This window comes from Triturus cristatus, chromosome 11 (genome assembly GCF_964204655.1).
Source record: "Triturus cristatus chromosome 11, aTriCri1.1, whole genome shotgun sequence".
Taxonomy (NCBI): Eukaryota; Metazoa; Chordata; class Amphibia; order Caudata; family Salamandridae; genus Triturus; species Triturus cristatus.
The window spans coordinates 907371133-907388409 of record NC_140594.1 but is presented as its reverse complement, the minus strand read 5'-3'; the positions used below and the strand labels follow the sequence as shown (position 1 = coordinate 907388409).

Sequence of the window (17277 nt, the reverse complement as noted above, 5' to 3'; positions counted from 1 at the left end):
ACACGGGGCTACCCTACTCAATGCTTCTAAAAATCTGAAAGGGTTCAAAGACCTTACCATTAAGGGATACTGCCACAGAAACTCCCTGATACAGAGATGCTGTCACCCCCGTGAACTGGGATGGAAACCCCATAACATCCATTACCAAAAACAAGTAATCCCACTTCACAAGATCGAAAACCTTCTCTGTATCAATAAACAGAGCTACTGCAGGAGTCTTAGTGAGATTAAAATAATCGATTGCCTCTGTTAAATAATGTACAGTATAGTATAGTTGACTTTAGCGATAAACCCAGTTTGATCTTTCTCAATGAAGAGGGCCATCACATCCACCAATCTTACTGCTTAAATTTTCATTAGAATGTTATCGTCTATTCCCTGCGTACTACATAGTAACTTTTCTCAAAGGCTGAATGGGCTGATTTCTTCTTTTATATGGAATAAGAAAAGTCCAAGAATAAGTATTGAAAAGCTGTCCTCGCTTAGAGACCAATGTGACTTAGCCGTACCAGATTTTAAATTGTACTACTTAGCAGCACATTTCCCGAACTGTGGTAGGTATACTGTTTTGAACATGTGCAAAATGTGCAAGATTCCTTTCTTTGTGTTGCTGTTTGTGATGTTCTATATTTTGCCCTGTTTAGACTCCACACTTTATCATTGGAATTGATGATGAATTGGATATTGTACGCAGTAAGATTCATTTTGCAAACTTTTTGGGAACCTGTAAGAAACTGCAAAAATAAAATGTACAAAAAACACTAAAAACGACCTCCCTTGAACAAAGTCACAGGCATGGGCAGAAAGCAAACTGTACAAGGAGGCCTCCCCTTCTTAAACTGTACTTAGCCAACCAAAAGTATTGTGCAAACTTCAGAAGTGCTCTAACAGGTAATAGACAAGGCAAGTAGATGGTGTTGACACTGTCAAGAATTAATTGGAGAGCTTAATACGAATGGGTAAGCTTATGAGGGCTGATTGGTCCAACTTGCCTAAAATGCTGCAGGAGTTCTAATTCTGTAACAGTAATGACCTGGTGATTCAAACTGAGGTCTTTGTTGTGGACAATACCCAGGTGGAAGTGATGGAATGCCCAAATATGATATGAGCGAAAAGAACAATTAATGGGCAGCATGCAGAACAATGTCAAACATTCACTCCAGTGCAGAGATCTGTGCTTAAATCAATTATTTGCTCCCCATGCCATGCAAATCAGTCTTGGCCCTGCACCCCATATGAACAGTCCAGCTCGAACTTCCAGGCCAAGTTCTCCCTGGCCTGGAAACAAGCATCCTAGGACCAGTTTCAGGGTATCACCCCTTCATCAGCCAGGCTAGCTTGATTTGGAAAGCACGGGACCCACAAATGGGCATACCCGTCCCACTGGGGCTGAAAAATGCAAAAAGAACAATTGATGGACAGAATGCAGAACAATTTCAAACATTCACCCCAGTACAGACATCTGGGCCTAAATCCATCGTTTTTTGCTCTTCATGCCCTTCCAGTTTGCACCCTGCCATATGCAAATCAGTCTTGACCCTTCTTCCTGTGGGAACAGTCCAGCCCGAACTGCCAGGCCAGGTCCTCCCTGGACTCGACACAAGCATCCTACGACCAGTTTCGAGGTATGACCCTTCATCAGCCACACTAGCTTGACACTAGTGGCATGGAGAGCAAGGGACATTTGTTCCTTTTGAAAATATGATATGAGGCACAAGTATGGAGTGTTTTGAACATGAAATCCAGACCCTTATTTTGTGACCTTTTCCTTCCCATCTGGTCTGTAAGTGTCTTCAAGAAATTGGAAAGTCATTATTTTGCACACCATGCTATCTGTTTGGAACCAGGCATATGCAAATGAGTTCTTGACCGTGCTCCAATTGGAACTGTCAACCCAAATCTGCTGTAGTGTCCTACCCCAGCCTGGGTACTTGTAAATGATTACGCCATACACGGAGCTTGGTATTACACATCTTTATTCATTAGCGTGTAACCATGAACTGAACATTCTATATCATGAATTCTATTACCCATACCCACGCACTTACATCACTTTTCTACGGAGTTTACCGAGAACTAAAAGGGTCATGTCATCTCTAATTCAAAAGACACTACAACTGCCAGGCCAGATCCTTCCGAACCAAAACTCAAGCAACCCAAAACCTGATTGGAGATTTTCAGTTGGGTGTAGTTTGGTTCCAGTGGCACCGATGGGCGCTAGGTTATAGGCCTATAGGGTTACCATTGAGATGATGGAAATGTGCAGGTGGACAGTGTACCATCGGTGTTCGAGGAGTTTAACTACCATGTTTCTATAGCCCTCTGATATGAAAGACAATCTTATAATTTTGGGATGCAGACTAGTACTGAGCTCCAGTTATTATTTAGCAATTATTACCTAGAACACGGTGCTATCAAAGCACAATTTGTAGAATCAATGGATGTCATCCAGAGCTGCTATTGTATCATATAGTCACTGGTTTTCCTGTGGTGGATATGTTCCCCTGCTGTGCACACTTTGTATCCAATGCACAATTTTCTCACATGCAAACCTAAGATATGGTGCTATGGAAAAATAATTTATTACACCATTCAATCCATGTATAAATGCATGTATCTAATTTCCTTATTAAAGGTCACGTGATGTCTCTAGTTGTCTGTAATGAAAAAATAGCATAGCCGCTTGACTGTAGTAGCTAATTAAAGCTGAGTTCTGACATCACAATGCCTGCTGCTAGGGGCAAGGCAGATCACAGGGCATAATTAAAGCTGCAGTTTAAAAATGAAAAGAAAGCTTGTTTTTTTCTTCAACTTTGATTTTTTAGATGAACAGTGATAAGCAGATAGAATATTTTTTATGGAAGCATATTTATGTTTTACACACTTTAGGTAATTATGAGAAAGATAGAATTACTATGCATGTTCCAACACATCTTTTTTTATCTGATGTTATTCAACTGATTCTAACATCTTTTTCAACAAATATCTAACTGTTGTTTGGTGTGTTCAGTTTTGCACTAAAGATTCTACTTTCATTTCTTCATGTTTGCAAACATCCTATCTCTTTCATATGAAACAGCAACAACCAAAGATGTAAGTGGTTTGTGGGAAGGGTTATGGTGGGACCATGCTCTATAAGGAATAAAGTACCCCCTGACACGCATTATGAGGATGTGGCTAGTCACCTTTGAGCTCCTTGACCTTATAAACGAACTCAGCCTGTGGCCTTGTTCCTCTGTATTGTCACAAAACTCTTCAGTGACTTCCAATATCCTTATAACATTTAGCAGGAGGTACTGTATCCCATACCACCCCTTTGTACAGTGCCAGGTTCTATAACAGTTCCTAAAATGGGTAGGCACTGTCAGGCACTGAGTACCTGCATTCTTTAATTTGAAGTGGAGAGTTCTCAAAAGAAAGTAAACACTCAGCACACATAGAAAGAGGAAAATGCCATTAATGATTGTTTTTGTTTAGAAACGTATCCCTTCCTGCACAAAAACAATCCTCCCCGCAGAGCAGACACTCTTGCAAAATGACACAAGGGTGCCTGCGCTGGCGCATGACAGCCAATAGTGCGGCAGCACAGGGGAAAGCACAGGGATGCGTCTTATTGTTGTTAATACAATACATTCCTGTGCTTTGAAAATTACGCAGCACGGCGCAGCTAAATGGCTTGCAGTGCCGCACTGCATTGTTTTCTTGTAGATGAGGCCCTTAGAGTCTGATGTACCAAATATCCATTGGTAAATAGTAGCTGTAAATTGAGCAGCTTCTTTGTAGGAATGAATAATAATTTTTGATTCGTAAAATTCCAAATCATGGTGGGTTGCAGTCGGGCCTAGTTCATCAATATTCATGAGGTAGGGTGCAATTCACTATTTTGGAATGCAATCACAGGGATAGATGGTGGTGTGCTGGGGTCAGCAGATCACCATGTTGGTGATCGCATGTAAATAAAGTAAACCTTTTTTCTAAATTACAGACCATTCTTCTTAAAGATAATGGCGCTGCCTTTAAAAAATGAAACATCTTTTTAAGCTTGTTTTATAGCGGGCAGTGGTCCCTTGCCTACTTCCCAACAAACCTTTTGATTTATATTTTTTACATATGCACCTGTGTTACCACCCCAACTCAGGAGTCAGTAACTTTTCAATGTTTTGAAACTGGATTTCGATCGCAAAACATTGATATATGTCCAAAACAAATTGCTATTTAGAAGGGACGCCCTAAACATGTCTCTTGCGAATAGTGGTTTGTTATCCCATTCAAAGCAAATTTTGCCCTGTAGCAAATCAAGTTGGCCATTTAATGATTGCAAACTTTCTGATTCTGCAAATCACAGGCTTTGTGACCACAAAATGGCTCTGTACACCTGGCTCAAAATCTCTGCACATTTTGCAGCAACTTATCCTATACTGTGTGTAATAACATTTCAAACTAATTACTTACATTTTTACAGTGCTTTAAGTTGCAGGCTGGGAACTTGTAGCACTATATTACTTGTCAGTATTCTCTGGTGCACCAACCAGAATTCAGTTGTGTGACTGATTACACACACAGATACATGAAATTATTGCATAAGATAAAATAATGCTTGTCCCACTGATTAATTTAACTTCCATTTATTTTTCACGTGAGGTGAGATTGTTATATTTATTTACGTGAAGGTGACAGGCCAACAAATTAGTTGTAAAATATGTATTTCTTTTTTAGCCATATTTCTGGCCCGGTCCCTTTGGCTTCCACGATCACAGTTCCCATTACTTATTTTAACACTGCAGCCCTTGGATGCCCTGCGAAGTACTCTGTACGAGGCTGCCAGTTATCTGGCGCTATCTGCTGATTTTAATAGTGGGCTCCTGGTAGCAAACAATCTCTCTAATACTGAATTAAACCTCGAATCTCAAAGAAAATGATAGAATTACATAAAATCCGCATAGAAAAATGCAGGAATCTATATACTCGTCGGGAATTACTACTCCACAGCTTCATTTAACTGAAAAACACTGATATTTGCAGATTTGCCGCTATTCTGATCTAAATAGCGGTTCTAAATTACGTCAAAACTCCGAACATACCCAACGCTAATTGAAACATAGTTTTCTGGTAATGGTTCACCTACTTCAGGACTCTTGCCAGAGATCGCTGGTGGGCGTTTCTAAACCTGTCGTTTGAACGGTTTAATCCGAATAATACGTGTTGTTTTATGAGGTGTGTCTGTGTTTTGTCTAATTGGTGTGATCTTATAAAACATGCATTGCTGTGTGCAGTGTTTTTCTTCTCTAAGTGGATCATTTACAAGGATTAGTGTATTGTCTTTACCTTGAGCAAGTTAGATAGTGAAAAAAAAGGCATTCGAGCAAGGCCATTGGAAACTCGCTGCAAAGCACGTGACAGAAAGCCTACTGTGGAAACCAGCTGTGACGTAACTCAGGTGAGGGGCCAATGGCTACTGCAAGCGCGGGAAACATACCTACTGAAAATAAACCAACCAGGTCACATGTAGCTGCAAAATCCTCATGTCACGACTCTCACGTTGTATTCAACTGCACGTTGCATATGTAGACCCTTTAGTTTGACGCATATTTAGGGGAAAACGAATCTTCATATGTTCTACTTCTAATGCACATTATTAGAAATGCAAAACCGTCTGATTGTGCCATTGTACTCACGGGCCACGTGTTAGCCAGGGGATAATACTATTGACAATGAAGGGCGCCACCCCTCCTAGGGGGCGTGGCGCCGTTAGTGGCAGCAAAGCGACGGCTGTATAGAAGTCATCCCTTCCGGGTCGCATAACCCGGAAGGGGACTGGGCTAGTTGGCAGGAGCCGGAAAGTCGTAGGGAGGAAGTAAAGGCCGGTGACCCGGAAGCGGTTTTCGTGGGCGCGAGGCTTGAAAAGCCAGCGAGCCCGAATACGCCCCCTCTTTTGCCCTCTTTCCTGCCTGGGGTTGGAGGTCGCATCCAAGTTGCCCACCCACCCATCCCTGAAGCTAAGGTTTTGGGTTAAGCGGGGTTTCTGGGATCCTGGCGGGGTCCTGAGCAAGAGGAATGACAGGGACTCCGTTAGTAGGTGCCATTTTGTCCCCAGAACAGGTCTTTAAAATCATTTCATGGGTTCCGGGCTGGCGAGAGATCTGGGGCTGACCTGCTGGTGGCTCTGGATTCTCTAGCTCTACCCTGGAAGCCGTTGGTGGTCACAAGTGGTGGCAGATTATTTACCTGCGGCTCTGTTGACCGGAGGGCGGTCAACCTAAGGAGAGCAGGCTATCTTGGTTGTGGCCTGCTGGCACAGCCCGAAGGTCAAGCAAGGCCCGCCCCTTGGAGAGCGGGTTGTAAATATAATGATAATGCGTGTTTTTGAGATCTATTTGAATGCTGTGGTGTTTATAAGAAAAGTGTTTTTAAAGATTCTACAATAAATAAGATAGGCCAATGGAATAATTGGCCAAGAATTTTATTTAATAAAACGTACACACTGTGAAGACCAAAGCTGACTCAGGTGTTTCCTTGAGAGTGTGAAGACAAGTGCGCTTTGTATGCCATCTATTAGCAATGTGTGAATTTTAGCATCCTGTTTTAAGATGCTTCCCCATTTCTGCACTCATAACCTCTCAGTTACGCATATCTAAGATTCAGAGGCATATAATTCAATTTATAATTTGTTTATTTGATCATTTCCACAATATGTCAAGTGTGGCAATAGGATCTTTAGTGGTTGTATAGACTGTTATGGACCTACAGTGTTCTGTAGTTGTCCCTTTTACAGAGGGTGCTTCGAATACTGCTAAGTGCAGGGGTTTAAGTGGGACGGGTCCTGCCGGTGCTCAGCACCGGCAGTTCTAAAAAGCAGGAGCTGAGACGGGTGGGTCCCTTTCGGACTCTCCGTTTTTGCCCTCACCCCAATGGGGAAAAATCTTAACTCTGCAGCAGTACCACCCTGCACTGCCTTTGATGTAACTTTAAAGGACTCGTTATAGTTCTTTCAGAGTCTCATCAATTCATCACTGAAACATTTTCATTGTAATATACAATGAAGGCGTAGTTGTTGCTTATTTATCATATGCAAGTAAGACACATTGACAAAGCCAATAGTCGTGGATTTTTGTAGGTGTAATGTTACTTGTTGTATTATATGTTTGGAAACAATGACAGAAGCAGCAAAATGCCAGTCGGGATGACACTATACGAGCACAGATTTTTAGCTTGTTTGGTTTTTTTACGCCACGCCCTTAATTTCATAGGCCACGCCCCTGTGAGACCACCACCCCCCTCCCCCCCCAGTTTTTTCATCCCACTCTAAGCCCTGGTTTAGTGCACAGATAGCCCAGAGGTCCTACCTGCAAGATGGGGGCTACATGTTCGCTCACTCAACCTTTTATCTAAATTTGGGGGAAAAACGGCTGCCATTAATTTGAGTAAATTTACATTGTTTGGCCGCGTAGTAGGATTTTAGACGAGTACAAACCAAAGGCATACAGTTAGTAGTCATAGTCGTTTTTATTTTAATTTATAAGTGTGGAGCAGCAGAAAAAAATGACATAACACCAATGCTCTTGTGCATATATAAAAAAAGTACAGTGTTTGAGGAGGAGAGGTGATCTAGTGCTAATACGCGAACCTGTAGGACTAATACCTGCACTTGAGCATATCGTGTGTGTTTCTGTTCAAAACCGTGGACTTCCTTGTACTTTGCACCTGAAAGTGTAAATGTGCATATTGTTAAAATACTATAACTGCACATTGTGCTGTCTAATCCTTTCCTAATTACCTGAAACACCACCAACTATGACCATGACTTTCTGTTTTTAATCCGCTCTCAACCTGACCCTGCACACACAAATATTGACAAAGCCAATAGGTCGTAACTTTGGGACCAGTTGGGTTTGCCAGTACCTTTTGGTGGTGCTGTGCAGCTTCAACAAGATGCTGTTCAGCATGGACAAAAGCAAAAAAAAAAAACATAAAATAAAATAAAAGACAGCCAATGGCTGGTCGTACTACATCCGTCAACATGCATGTACATCTGAGAATTGACGTAGGGGACTTTAAAAAAAAAATATACTAAGCCAAAATGTATTGGTAAATACAAAATATTAAATTAAAGTAGCGCAAAAGCACTTTTTTTAAGATAGAGAGTCCAGCAGCAATTAAAACACCGAGCGAGGGGGTGTGGTGGGGCAATGGTGAGCGGGTGGGGTTGGGAAGCATACATGCACATTCTACAGAATTGTTTGATTATTGTATAAATACATCGAACAGATGCAATGTGCCTCCAACGCATTTTCAAAATTCACTTTTGATGCCCAAAGCGCTGGGCTACACTCACCTCGAAATCCCCAATCTTACTCTGACTTCAATGTTTCGGATTTCTGCACCCCCACTTACAATATATAACAATTACAGTTTCCTTTCTCACTTTAGAATAAGCAAAAGCACTCCGGTCCAGGGAAGACATGGCTTGGCAGTTCGGGCTGGACTGTTCCCATGAGGCACAGGGTCAGACTGATTTGCATATGGCCATGTCTGAACTGGGGTGGCGGAGTGAGCTAAAGAATGATGATGGATTAAACCCAGATCAGTTGACTGGAGGTGAGTGCTTGCAATGTTCAACACTCCGTCTATCATCCCCTTTGGTTTTGCTTTGTTCACCCTAAGTTGGCAGGGTGTGCCCAGACATGGATCCCTTGCTCACTTTGCCACTGGATTCAAGCTAGCCTGGATGATGACGGCTGATTAGCCAGAAACCGGTCCCAGGATGCTTGTTTCCGGTCCAAGGAAGACATGGCTTGGCAGTTCGGGCTGGACTGTTCCCATGATGCACAGGGTCAGACTGATTTGCATATGTCCATGTCTGAACTGGGGTGTCGGAGTGATCTAAAGATTGATGATGGATTAATCCCAGATCAGTTGACTGGGGGTGAGTGCTTGCAATGTTCAACACTCCGTCCATCATCCCCTTTGGTTTTGCTTTGTTCGTCCTGAGGTGGCAGGGTATGCCCAGACGTGGGTCCCTTGCTCACTTTGCCACTGGATTCAAGCTAGCCTGGCTGATGACGGCTGATTAGCCAGAAACGGGTCCCAGGATGCTTGTTTCCGGTCCAAGGAAGACATGGCTTGGTAGTTCGAACTGGACTGTTCCCATGAGGCACAGGGTCAGACTGATTTGCATATGGCCATGTCTGAACTGGGGTGGCGGAGTGAGCTAAAGAATGATGATGGATTAAACCCAGATCAGTTGACAGGGGGTGAGTGTTTGATTTGCTCAAATGCTCCGTCCATCATCCCCTTTGGTATCGCTTTTTTCGCCCTAAATTGGCAGAGTATGCCCAGACGTGGGTCCCTTGCTCACTTTGCCACTGGATCCGAGATAGACTGGCTGATGAGGGTTATGAACCCCAAACCGGTCCCAGGAAGCTTGTTTCCGGTCCAGGGAAGACATGGCTTGGCAGTTCGGGCTGGACTGTTCCTATGAAGCACAGGGTCAGACTGATTTGCATATGGCCATGTCTGAACTGGGGTGGTGGAGTGAGCTAAAGAATGATGATGGATTAAACCCAGATCAGTTGACTAGGGGTGAGTGCTTGCAATGTTCAACACTCCGTCCATCATCCCCTTTGGTTATAGTCCAACGCCCAGGACATATTTGTTGGGGTCAAAGACTACAAGTTTGCATGTTTATTTTGTCCTTGGCTCAAGTAGTGTAGCCGGGTCAGAAGAAATGCGCAAAAGGCTACGTCGGGGCAAAGAAGGTTTTATTTTAAGGTAGTCACGTCTTCTGTGAGTTGCCAGTTTCAACAACAAAAAAAGGAATAAGAGGCTTGGAGAAGAAACAAAGAAATAAAAAAACAGGTAAACGATGAAGAGCCCCCCTCTTCTTCCAGGCAGGAATCTGTCCTCTAGGATGGGTTCACTGTCCTCCCTTAATCGTCAGGCAGAGGTAGAGAAAGGTGCTCCGGAGTCCCCAAAAGAAAACAGCAGAAAGGTAGGGGTCAATATCACGTCCCGATGGTCAAACTCACGAGGGTAGGGGTGAGGAAAACACTCTAGTGCACAAGTGAATGAGGCGAGAAGAAACGGGAGGCGGTGAGGAGTGGCAGTGAGGGGAAGGGGTATTTACACTATACAACGAGGAGGCAGTGAGTGGCAACGTTGTTAACCGTCAGGCTTCTCCCGCCTCCCGACCCAGCCAGAGAATCTTTCCCGTACCTGAGTCAGCCACGCTCCTCCGGGGGCGTGGCTCGGTGAAGCGTGTTCCCGGTGGCCTCCTGGCTTCGCCTTCCAGTCTCCAGACTCGTTCTCTCCCTCCGAGCTGGATGTCTTCTCCGGGCGTCTGGGTTGGTCTTCAGAGTTTTGGACCCTCGATCCTTCGCTCTCCTTCCACTCGAGCCTCTCTCCGGTGTCCATGCACACCTGATTCCGATTTCCGAGGCTCCTGATTGGGCACCATTCAACAATGTCATCAGAGGGGGTGGGGCCTTCTCTTAGCGTGTCCCAGTTAAAGGGACCTACATCGGAATCGGATAGGTCCGTTTGCGATGTCTGCCACGAGTCCTCCTGGTGAGAAGAAAGCATAGGCGCTGTAATTTCACAGGCTTCCCACCAGTCACCCCATTGTCCTGCGGCTTCCCCGCTGACCTTGTGACACTTCTCCACCCTTGGATTCTCCCGATTGGGGAGAGGAAATATTCTGGACAGATAATCCGCGCTACCATTTTCCAACCCTTTGCGATGTCTGACCGTAATTGAAAAAGGCTGGAGGGAGAGGAACCAACGGAGTACCAGTGGATTATGAGCGATGTTACGGCTCATCCACTGGAGGGGGGCATGGTCAGTGTACAAGGTGAAATGATGGCCTTCGAGATAATATCGCAACTTGTCTATGGCCCATCTGACTGCAAGACACTCACGCTCAATAGTGGGGTACCTCATCTCTCTCGGAAACAGTTTTCTACTAACATAGACTATCGGGTGCTCTATGCCATCTGTTGACCTTTGTGACAGTACGGCGCCTAGGCCATGGTTAGAGGCATTGGTGTGTAAGATGAAGGGGCGTGAAAAATCAGGTGAGGATAACACTGGGCTAGTGGTGATGACTTGCTTCAATGTATGAAATGCGTCTAACATCTGTTTTGTGGGGTGTAGGAGGACCTGGGGTTTTACATCTTTCTGGAGGGTGTTGGTTAATGGAGAAGCCACCTCAGAGAACCTGGGTATAAATCGTCTATAATAGCCGATCAGGCCCAGGAAAGCTCTCATGTCTCGTTTAGTGGAGGGAAAGGGGGTGTCGGTGATGGCTCTAACTTTTTCCTCCTGTGGAGATATGAGGCCGTGTCCAAGTACATACCCCAGATATTTTACTTTTTGGAAGGCTACCCGTGATTTCTTGGCGTTAATATGTAATCCCGCTGTTTGTAGTGCTTGTAAGATAGAACGAAGATGTTGTATATGCGTTTTCCAGTCGGGACTAAAGACCACTATATCATCCAGGTACGCTGATGAAAAGGCGTGGTGGTTTCGTAGAATCATATTCATGAGTCGCTGAAATGTCGCTGGAGCACCCTGCAGTCCGAATGGTAGCACTGTAAATTCAAAGAGCCCATCGGGAGTTGAGAATGCTGTTTCCTTCCGATCCTCCTCCCACAAGGGTACTTGCCAGTATCCTTTTGTTAAATCCAATGTAGTGATGTAACTGGCTTCTCCCAGCTTTTCGATCAGTTCGTCTATACGGGGGATTGGATAGGCATCGAAGGACGATATCTCATTGAGTGCCCGAAAGTCCATACAGAAACTGGTGCTCCCATCTGGCTTTGGTACCATCACAATGGGAGACGACCATTCACTCCTTGAAGGCCTTATTACTCCTAGATGTAACATGTCCTGTACCTCCTGCTGGGCTGCTTTCCTTCTGGCAGCGGGTATTTTATAGGGTCGCTGTTTGATCACTTTTCCTGGCAAGGTGTCTATCCTGTGTTCAGCGAGGTGGGTCTTCCCAGGGAGGTCGGAAAACATTGATGAATAAGGGTTTAAGGCTTCCATCAACTCCTCCTTTTCTTTCCTGGTGAGTTCGGTATTGACGACTAATTGCTTCAAGGTATTGGTATCACTCGCCAGGGTAGGTACGGTGAAGGTGCCAGTTTGGTGGTGGGCCTATCCACTTCTTCAACATGTTTATGTGGAATACCTGGGTACGGTTTGGTGTCATCTGCAGTTTGTATGTGGTATTCCCTATGGTGGAGACAACTCTGTAAGGTCCTTTCCACTCAGTCTTGAACTTGTGGGTAGACGTGGGTAGCAGCACCAGGGCCCAATTATTCACCTTTAGAGTCCTCCATTTTTTTCCTCAATTGTAATATTGGGTCTGCTTCTCTTGTTTCTTGGCGAGACTTTAATAAGCTAGGTCACGTAGTTTTCCGATCTTTGCCTTCAACCCCTGAGTGTATTCCAGCATTCCTCTGGTTTCCAGTGTTTCTTCCTTCTCCCAGGCTTCTTTTGTCCTCTCCAGGAGACTCCGCGGTTATCGACCTTACAGCATTTCAAAGGCGGAGCAGCCTAAGCTGCTCTGTACTTGGCTCCTTATTACGTACAAGGCCAAGGGTAGAAGTTGAACCCATTCCTTGCCGTTCACCTCTAACATTTTCTTTAAAGTTGTTTTCAACGTTCCGTTATATCGTTCCACTAGTCCGTCCATTTGTGGGTGGTATACGGAAGTCCTGATGTGACGCAAGTCAAGTGTTTGGCATACTTCTTTCATTAGTCGGGATACGAATGGCGTACCCTGGTCTGTCAGGATCTATTTAGGCAATCCTACTCTTGAGAATAGTTCCAAGAATCTTTTTCGCTATGTTGCGAGTGGTAGGTGTACGAAGTGGGTAGGCCTCGGGAAATCGGGTGGTATAGTCCACAATCACGAGCGCATCTACGTTTCCTTTTTTTGTGCGGGTAAAGGCCCTATCAGATCCATCCCGACTCGCTCAAATGGGGTTCCTATCACTGGCAGGGGTTGTAGCGGAACATCTGGGGGCCTATGTGTGTTCCTTTTTTGACAAATAGTACAGGTCTGGCAGTGTACTTTGATATCTTTATAAACCCCCGGCCAATAAAAATGCCTCAACACATTCTCTGTGGTCTTCTCTGCCCCTGTGTGTCCAGCCGTGAGATGCGAATGTGAAAAGAACATGATTTGTTCCCTAAAGGACACGGGAACCAATAACTGCTGGGGTTCAGATGGGGAAGCCTGTCGATACAGCAGTGCATCTTTGATGAGGAACCAGGGTTATGTGGGGGTGATGCTATCCGGGGTGCTATGGGCCTGTTCCCATGCGTTATACAGGGAAGCATCGTTGGCCTGTGCGCATCTGAAACTACAATCAAGAAGCCACGGCTCCGGGGTTATCAACGCTGGGGCGACAGGGGTAGTGCTGTTAGCCTGTTGTGAGCCCCTTCCCTCTGTGGTTTTTAGCACATGTCTAAATAGGTCAAGAAAATCGGGGTTGTCTGTCCCTATGATGAGATCCTCTGGATGGCTATCCAGGACCCCATCTTTTATGTGGCTTCTAAACCCTGCGGAGTGGATGAGTGGTATAACCGCTAGGGAGTAGGGCTTTACATCACCATGTACACACCGAATGGGTACGGTGGACTTAGGTAACACTTGCTCACGGCTGACCCACATACTCTGAATGACGGACTGCTTGCAGCCTGAGTCTAGAAGGGCTCAGATACTCTTACCATTCACCTGTACACTTACATGAAACGCGGTCCCCATCTCAGCGGTGTACAAGATGGACTTGGTGATGTAACCCGATTCCATAGGTTCCTCCGTAGGCCTCCTCCTAAGGAATGCACGGGCTATATGGCCCCACTCCCCGCACTCAAAGCACTGGGGTCCTTTTATGTTTGGTAATTCGTACTTCGTTTGTCTTGGCTTTGTCAGTTCCCTGATCTTGGGTTTCTTGTCCACCCGGAGGTTTTGGTGGCGCAGTTTTTCTCCCTCCCATCCGCCCACCTTCGGCTGTGCTCGCAAAAAGGTGGTCGCCATTTCTATGGCTTGTTGGGCTGTCAAATGAGTGTGCCGACGCAGCCACTTCTGGGTGGTACATGAAAGTGCATCAAGATACTGCTCCAAATATATCTTTTCCATAATCTCTTCTTTGGAGCTAGTGCCATGGGTTAGCCATTTCTCGGCTGCCATTTTGAGTCTAAAAAAGAATGTTTTGGGATTTTCGCCGGGTGTTCCTCTCACTTTTCGGAAGCCTACCCGGTAGGCCTCAGCATCTAGGCCCAGGTGGTCCAGGATGATCGTTTTTATTTCATTATAGGGGGCGTCCCCGGTGGCATTAGCCACCTGGTATGCAGCTTGAGCCTCTCCCGTCAAGAGAGGAGCTAAAAAAAAACGGCCACTTCTCCAGGGGCCAGCTACATGCCCTGACTACTCTTTGAAAGTTCGTAAGGAAGGCGTCTGGATCTTCCCCATGCATGTATTTCTGTAGTGAGACTCCAGCGGGGGTGTGGTGACTTGGGCTTCGAGCTTCCCGAAAGGGAGTGGAAGGGGGCTCAGTTACCGCTTTCTGTAGACCTTCAATCTGCGCCGCAATGGTGTCTTTGAACACATCACGGTCTTCTTTGGCAGAGGCCATCTGACGCTCGACAGCCCACTCGAGCTTTTCCTGGCCCTTAATGTTATGTTATGTTAATAGCATTTATTACGCGCACAGCTGCCCCAGCTAAGGGGCGTCCTGGCGCGCAACAAGATACAACACAACAAACACACGACCACGAATAAAGGGAACAGATTAAAACAAGAAGGTTTTTAAAGATTTCCGGAATGACAAAAGGTCGTCAATTGTACGGAGCTGAAGCGGGAGCGAATTCCATAACGCTGCAGCCTTCGTCCGCAAAGAGCGCCCAGCAGCTCGGCAAAGCCTGAACCTAGGGACTACTGCAAGCACTTGCTCCGAAGATCTTAATGAACGGGTTGGTACATAGCTGGAGATAAGATTCGAAAGAATCTGGGGAGCGGATCCCTTCAAGATTTTAAAAGCCAAACATAAAACTTTAAAATGAATTCGCGACTTGATCGGCAGCCAATGCAATGCTCGAAGAGTGCTGGAGGCCGAGCAGAACCTAGGCAAGCCAAGCAATCAAGTGTTGGATCAAGGCATCCATCTTTAAATCACAGATGGGGTCTTCTATGCCCGCATTCTCCACCAGTGCAGCCGGGTCAGAAGGAATGCGCAAAAGGCTACGTCGGGGCAAAGAAGGTTTTTTTTTAAGGTAGCCACGTCTTCTGTGAGTTGCCAGTTTGAACAACAAAAAAAGGAATAAGAGGCTTGGATAAGAAACAAAGAAACAAAAAAACAGGTAAACGATGAAGAGTCCTCCTCTTCTTCCGGGCTGGAATCTTTCCTCTAGGATGGGTTCACTGTCCTCCCTTAATCGTCAGGCAGAGGTAGAGAAAGGTGCTCCGGAGTCCCCAAAAGAAAACAGCAGAAAGGTAGGGGTCAATATCACGTCCCGATGGTCAAACTCACGAGGGTAGGGGTTGAGGAAAACACTCTAGTACAAAAGGGATTGAAGCGAGAAGAAACGGGAGGTGGTGAAGAGTGGCAGTGAGGGGAAGGGGTATTTACACTATACAACGAGGAGGCAGTGAGCGGCAACGTTGTTAACCCTCAGGCTTCTCCCGCCTCCCGACCCAGCCAGAGATTCTTTCCCGTACCCGAGTCAGCCACGCTCCTCCGGGGGCGTGGCTCGGCGAAGCATGTTCTCGGTGGCCTCCTGGCTTCGCCTTCCAGTCTCCGCACTCATTCTCTCCCTTCGGGCTGGATGTCTTCTCCGGGCGTCTGGGTTGGTCTTCAGGGTCTCGGTTCCTCGATCCTTCACTCTCCTTCCACTCGAGCCTCTCTCCGGTGTCCATGCACACCTGGTTCCGATTTCCGAGGCACCTTATTAGGCGCCATTCAACGACGTCATTAGAGGGGGTGGGGCCTTCCCCTAGCGTGTCCCAGTTAAAGGGACCTACATCGGAATCAGATAGGTCCGTTTGCGATGTCTGCCACGAGTCCTCCTGGCGAGAAGAAAGCATAGGCGCTGTAATTTCACGTGCTTCCCACCAGTCACCCCATTGTCCTGCGGCTTCCCCGCTGACCTTGTGACAAGTAGATTCAAACCTTTGCAGCACAAACCCTTTGGCTGCGAGTTCACAGTACCACATTATAGATTATGAATCAGTCACTGAACATTTTCTGCAGCTAAGGTAACATTTGTACCCATGTGTTCATGTTGTCCGAACTTGTATGTATAGTTCATTAATGCAAATCCTTTATTATCAGGGTGTGAGCTCTAAGAAATGCTGTAAAGTCAGATTGCACTACTGACAGTGTCTCCAGTATAAAAATGTGTGCACACGTTTGCAGTTTAACAATATGAGGCTACGTATAATGCTCCCACAATCCTCTCAAATTAGATGCATATACTTGCAGAAACTTGAAAGCAAGAATTATGATTCTTTGCTTTCAAAATAAAATGTTCACAAAAAAATTGGCACTAAAAACATTTTGCTACTACTTTGAAAATTGTAGGTACTTTGAAGCATCATTTAGTAAAACGTGTTTGATACATGCTAGTATTTCCCAAACATGTTCATAATGGAAAATCAGTGTGAAATCAGTTTCGAAAAGATTATGGGAAACATGAAAAGAAACAAGCATGGCAAAGCCAATAGGTCTGGCATTGGTGGTATGCCTTTTAGTTTTATCAATGTTTGTCTTGTTTTAACATGGTTTTTGTAAACTGTTATTGGTCTAGCAGCTGCCGTGCCTCCGCATTATAACAAAAACGTTGTCTAAAAGCAAAAACAAATTGTGTGCTGACATGCTCCTTGTGAAAGAGCAGCATGCCGTCATTCAGAGTGGAGCTAGAAGATAGATAGATAGATAGATAGATAGATAGACAGACAGACAGACAGACAGACAGACAGACAGACAGACAGACAGACAGACAGACAGACAGACAGACAGACAGACAGACAGACAGACAGACATAGCATTCATGCAGAACAGCCACGATCCAAAAGTAATACACAAGCCATAACATCACTTATCTCATCTGGAAACAAGCACATACTAATGGAAAGCCATCGCACTAGCCATTGTGTCTCAGGCTCACCTTTTCCAATTTCCTTCTAATCAAAGGTATCCTCATTGGCCACCTTACAGATGCTACCGAACGACAGAATAAAAAGGAAGAATAAGCCATTGCAATCTTAAATTC

General features: G+C 45.3%; 1 protein-coding gene across 2 annotated transcripts in view; it reads left to right on the top strand.

Annotated features, from left to right (window-relative positions):
- ARHGEF26 (Rho guanine nucleotide exchange factor 26) overlaps window positions 1–17277 on the top strand; it is a 380265-nt gene that overhangs the window by 307563 nt on the left and 55425 nt on the right. The gene's annotated exons all lie outside the window — the stretch shown is intronic.